Raw genomic sequence first — 5717 nt, 5'->3', positions numbered from 1 at the left:
GATCATTTAAAATATTTATTGTTGGTGAACTGTACGAATTTTTTTGTATATTTTGGAAATTCATCCCTTATTGGTCACTTCATTTGCAAATGTTTTTCCCCATTCTGTAGGTTGTCTTTTTGTTTCATTTACGATTTCCTTTGTTGAACAAGGGGCCTCCATAAGAGCTTAGTTGGTAAGGAATCCACCTGCAATGCAGGAGACTCCAGTTTGATTCCTGGGTTGAGAAGATCCTCTGGAGAAGGGAAAGGCTACCCACTCCAGTATTCTGGCCTGGAGAATTCCATGGACTAGTATAGTCCGTAGGGTCACAAAGACTCGGCATGACTGAGTCACTTTTACTTGCTGAACAAAAGCTTTTAAGTTTGATTAGGTTGGGTGTGCTTTGCCTTTTTTGAGGGAAGTTTATTTTATTTACTTCTCCTACACAAGTGAGAATTCCGGTGAAGTGTCCCCACACTCCTTGCCTCCTTCTTTCCTGTGCTCTTCTCCCTGCAAAGAACAGCAGGAGCATTAGAATTAGTTGGAGAGAGAAAGATGGAAACAATGAGAAGTTTCTGTTTTTCTCGCCCAGTGAACTGGCCTTCCAATTAGCAGTCAAAACCTCTGTAAAGTTAAACTTGTTTTGATAGTGGCCACTTCTCATGGATCGACTGAGTAAGTGGAGCCAGTAACATAGCAGGGAGATGTTATCTGTTACTATCATGAAGATCCAGCAAGTTTCCCTAGGAGAAGAGGAGATCAAATTAATTCAAGGCTTTGGTTTCTTATTTATGAAGATGAGGTTAAATTTTCATTCACTTTCTGTTATGTGTATGAAGTTTTGAAAAGTGTGTGTAATATGTGTGAAACATGTCAACCCTACAGAAAAGAAGAAAAAAATCATATAACAAATGTCATATCCCCACTGCATAGATTAACAATTAGCCACACTTTGCTTCTTCCCCTTTTTTACAAACTGTTTTCTTTTATTTGCTTTTAAAATTGAAGTGGAGTTGGTGTATAATGTCATGTTAGTTTAAGGTATAGTATACAGTGATTTGGGGCTGCCTCAGCGGCTTGAGGTAAAAGAATCCACCTGCAAAGCAGGGGACGCAGATTTGATCCCTGAGTCAGAAAGATCCTCTGGAGGAGGGAATGGCAACCGGCTCTAGGGTTCCTGCTTGGGAAATCCCATGGACAGAGGAGCCTGGTGGGCCACAGTCCATAGTGTCACTGCATGCATGCAGTGTTCTAACATTTGCGCACATTATGAAATGATCACCACAGTAAACCTAGTAACCACTTGTCCCTGTACAAAGCTATTATCATGTTATTGACCTCTGTGGAGGTCTTACAAATAGCTGTGAAAAGAAGAGAGGCGAAAAGCAAAGGAGAAAAGGAAAGATATAGGCATCTAAATGCAGAGTTCCAAAGAATAGCAAGAAGAGATAAGAAAGCCTTCTTCAGTGATCAATGCAAAGAAATAGAGGGAAAGAACAGAATGGGAAAGACTAGAGATGTCTTCAAGAAAATTAGAGATACCAAGGGAATATTTCATGCAAAGATGTGCTCAATAAAGGACAGAAATGGTCTGGACCTAACAGAAGCAGAAGACATTAAGAAGAGGTGGCAAGAATACACGGAAGAACTGTACAAAAAAGATCTTCATGAACCGGATAATCACGATGATGTGATCACTAATCTAGAGCCAGACCTCTTGGAATGTGAAGTCAACTGGGCCTTAGAAAGCATCACTACAAACAAAGCTAATGGAGGTGATGGAATTCCCACTTGAGCTCTTTCAAATCCTGAAAGATGATGCTGTGAAAGTGCTGCACTCAATATGCCAGCAAATTTGGAAGACTCAGCAGTGGCCACTGGACTGGAAAAGGTCAGTTTTCATTCCAATCCCAAAGAAAGGCAATGCCAAAGAATGCTCAAACTACCGCACAATTGCACTCATCTCACATGCTAGTAAAGTAATGCTCAAAATTCTCCAAGCCAGACGTCAGCAATACGTGAATCGTGAACTTCCTGATGTTCAAGCTGGTTTTAGAAAAGCCAGAGGAACCAGAGATCAAATTGCCAACATCTGCTGGATCATGGAAAAAGCAAGAGAGTTCCAGAAAAACATCTATTTCTGCTTTATTGACTGTGCCAAAGCCTTTGACTGTGTGGGTCACAATAAACTGTGGAAGATTCTGAAAGAGATGGGAATACCAGACCACCTAACCTGCCTCTTGAGAAATCTGTATGCAGGTCAGGAAGCAACAGTTAGAACTGGACATGGAACAACAGACTGGTTCCAAATAGGAAAGGGAGTACGTCAAGGCTGTATATTGTCACCCTACTTATTTAACTTCTATGCAGAGTACATCATGAGAAATGCTGGACTGGAAGAAACACAAGCTGCAATCAAGATTGCCAGGAGAAATACCAATAACCTCAGATATGCAGATGACACCACCCGTATGGCAGAAAGTGAAGAGGAGCTAAAAAACCTCTTGATGAAAGTGAAAGAGGAGAGTGAAAAAGTTGGCTTAAAGCTCAACATTCAGAAAACGAAGATCATGGCATCTGGTCCCATCACTTCATGGGAAATAGATGGGGAAACAGTGGAAACAGTGTCAGACTTTATTTTGGGGGGCTCCAAAATCACTGCAGATGGTGATTGCAGCCATGAAATTAAAAGACACTTACTCCTTGGAAGAAAAGTTATGACCAACCTAGATAGTATATTCAAAAGCAGAGACATTACTTTGCCGACTAAGGTCCGTCTAGTCAAGGCTATGGTTTTTCCTGTGGTCATGTATGGATGTGAGAGTTGGACTGTGAAGAAGGCTGGGCGCTGAAGAATTGATGCTTTTGAACTGTGGTGTTGGAGAAGACTCTTGAGAGTCCCTTGGACTGCAAGGAGATCCAACCAGTCCATTCTGAAGGAGATCAACCCTGGGATTTCTTTGGAAGGAATGATGCTAAAGCTGAAACTCCAGTACTTTGTCCACCTCATGCGAAGAGTTGACTCATTGGAAAAGACTCTGATGCTGGGAGGGACTGGGGACAGGAAGAGAAGGGGACAACCCAGGATGAGATGGCTGGATGGCATCACGGGCTTGATGGACATGAGTCTGAGTGAACTCCAGGAGATGGTGATGGACACGGAGGCATGGCGTGCTTCGATTCATGGGGTCGCAGAGAGTCGGACATGACTGAGCGACTGAACTGAACTGAATATAAAATTACAGATATTTTGACATTTCACTTCTAATTTTTCAGTGTGTATATTTTTTTTTAAATAATGACATTTTCTTAAATAAAAACAAGTTTCGCTTGACTAAAACTTTTGAGGTTAAAACTGGAGAGATTTCCGGACCACAAAGCTTTCATTATTATTTCCACCACTCTTTCCCTTATTAGCAGGAGAGGAAGGAAAAGAGTGGACCTGTTAGAACTGGGCCAAGTACCAGCCAAGACTCTTTTTTGGTGTTTCCAGAAAGTTTCTGACATCAGAAAGCAAAAATCTCTTTAATTCTAAACTATTAACAAAGACTGTGGTCAAGTTAGGCCAAAAGTCAAAGCTCTCCTCATTGAAAACTGCAGTGGAGAGATCTGGCTAAATACCAGTAGCTTTTTCTTAATTAAGAAACTCAGTCAACATGTTGGGAGTTTTGAATGCAAAAAGAAAGAGGGGAGTATAGAAAAGAGACAAGCAATGATAAGAGGAAGATTAGAAGAGAGAAGAAAAGAAACAGATAGTCTTATAAACCCCAACTCAGATACCACAATCAAGGCATCTCTTCCTTTTATCTGCATATATCACCTTTTTTTAAGAAAGGTTTTGTGTGTTTCTGTCGTTTAATTATTTAGCATTCAGGATCTTTAGTTGCAACATGCAGGACCTAGTTCCCTGATCAGGGATTGAACCCCGGACCACTGCACTGGGCGTGTGGAGTCTTAGCCACTGGACCACCAGGGAAGTCCCTTTCTTGTATCTCTTTCTATTCTAACATCCATGACTTACTAGGATAAAATCACATATGCTTTAAACAGTTTATGAGAGAGCGAGAGAGACTCTGTGCGTGTGTGTGTCCAGTGGTTGGGGCAGGAAGGGAAAGAAAAAAATTTGCAGTAGTTGAGTAGAGGTTGCTTATAGCGACAACTTTTCAGCAACAATAAAATATGATATTGTTACTAGAAGTCTTGCATATTCTCTGTTTCTGAATCTGAAGCTTCAAAAAGTAGACTAGTTCTATATTAATAGTAGAAAAAGCCTTTAAAATTATATATGTCAGTCCCATTTTCTGTATGAGTGAGTGAGTGATAGTTGCTCAGTCATATCTGACTTTTTGCGACCTCAGGCAAACTGTAGCCTGCCAGGCTCTTCTGTCCATGGACTTCTCAAAGGCAAGAATGCTGGAGTGGGTTGCCATTTCCTTCTCCAATTTTCTGTATATAAGGAACCGAAGTTCCAGAAGTTTTAGGTGGCTCATCTGAAAGTGTCTCTAGGAGAAAAATGTAGTTTCTAGAATGGCCAGTATGTCTCCACTTTAGATTTGCATTGCTCCGGGACGCTGAACCCCTACCCTAGGAAGGAATGACAAGGATGGCCATTTCCTGCATAGGACCTGACCCCTGTGTCCTGCTTCTTAAACTGCATCCACCTCCATCAGGCATTTTCAAGGTTTTCACCAAAGTTCTCTGCCATCGTGTTCACTGGCCCCAAGCCAGAAGAGAAATATTTGAATTTCTGTCCTCCCTTGCGAGGCTTTCTAGCACTTCAGGGAATCAACAGCCTGGCCTTCATTACACTATCACATTTCCAGGAAAAAAAGGGTTTTTTTTGAAAACTGTTCCAATAGTAGCACTCACATCGATAAGACACAAGTTGAACTTTAAAATTCAGTGTAACAGTGAGAGGGTTTTTAAAGGTTATCATATGAGGAAGCAAGCCATTTCTTGACTTCTCCAGAAAAAACACACAAATCTTGGCTCTTGGGGTGGACAGAACGTGGTCACTTAGCAATGTTATCAGTTGTGAAAACAAATGTTAACCTTCTGCTTCTTTTCCAGTCAGCTAGTTTTCATCAGGGCCAAAAAGAGCATTCTAGAAAGACTAAAACTATCCACCTGCTTAAAAGGAGGCAGATCCAAGAACACAGCGGAATTCCTAAGTCTTTGGGAGTGAAAATGCATCGCCCTGTTTTCTGTCTATCCAATTTTCACTGTAACAAGTTTAGTCATGTTCTCTAACCTCTTCCCAAAGATCTTAAAGATCAAATATGCAGTTGAGATGTGGGCAAGACAGTTGTTTCAGGTACAGAATTTCATCAGCATTAAGAATTTTTTTAAAAATGAATGGTTTATACAGTTATATTAGAGAAAAATGTGTTGAGAATACATAGTAAATACCAAATAAATCATAGAAAGCCCATTTTTGCTACAAGTTCTCTTATTTATCTGACTTAAGTTGGGAATACAAACTAAATTTTTCACTTCTAAAATAAGCCTTGAGAACCAGATCTAAAGAAAAAAGTCTACAGTAGATTTTATCTTTTTTCCTGTACTCCAGGATTGTTATTCAGTCGCTAAGTCATGTCCAGTTCTTTGCCCCATGGACCGCAGCACGCCAGGCTTCCTTGTCCTTCACTATCTCCCGGAGTTTACTCAAATTCATGTCCATTGAGTCAATGATGCCATCCAACCACTTCATCCTCTGTCATTCCCTTCTCCTCCTG

This window comes from Capra hircus, chromosome 1 (assembly GCF_001704415.2).
Source record: "Capra hircus breed San Clemente chromosome 1, ASM170441v1, whole genome shotgun sequence".
In the NCBI taxonomy this organism is placed as follows: Eukaryota; Metazoa; Chordata; class Mammalia; order Artiodactyla; family Bovidae; genus Capra; species Capra hircus.
The sequence above is the reverse complement of the archived record's forward strand: the minus strand, read 5'-3'. Positions refer to the sequence as shown.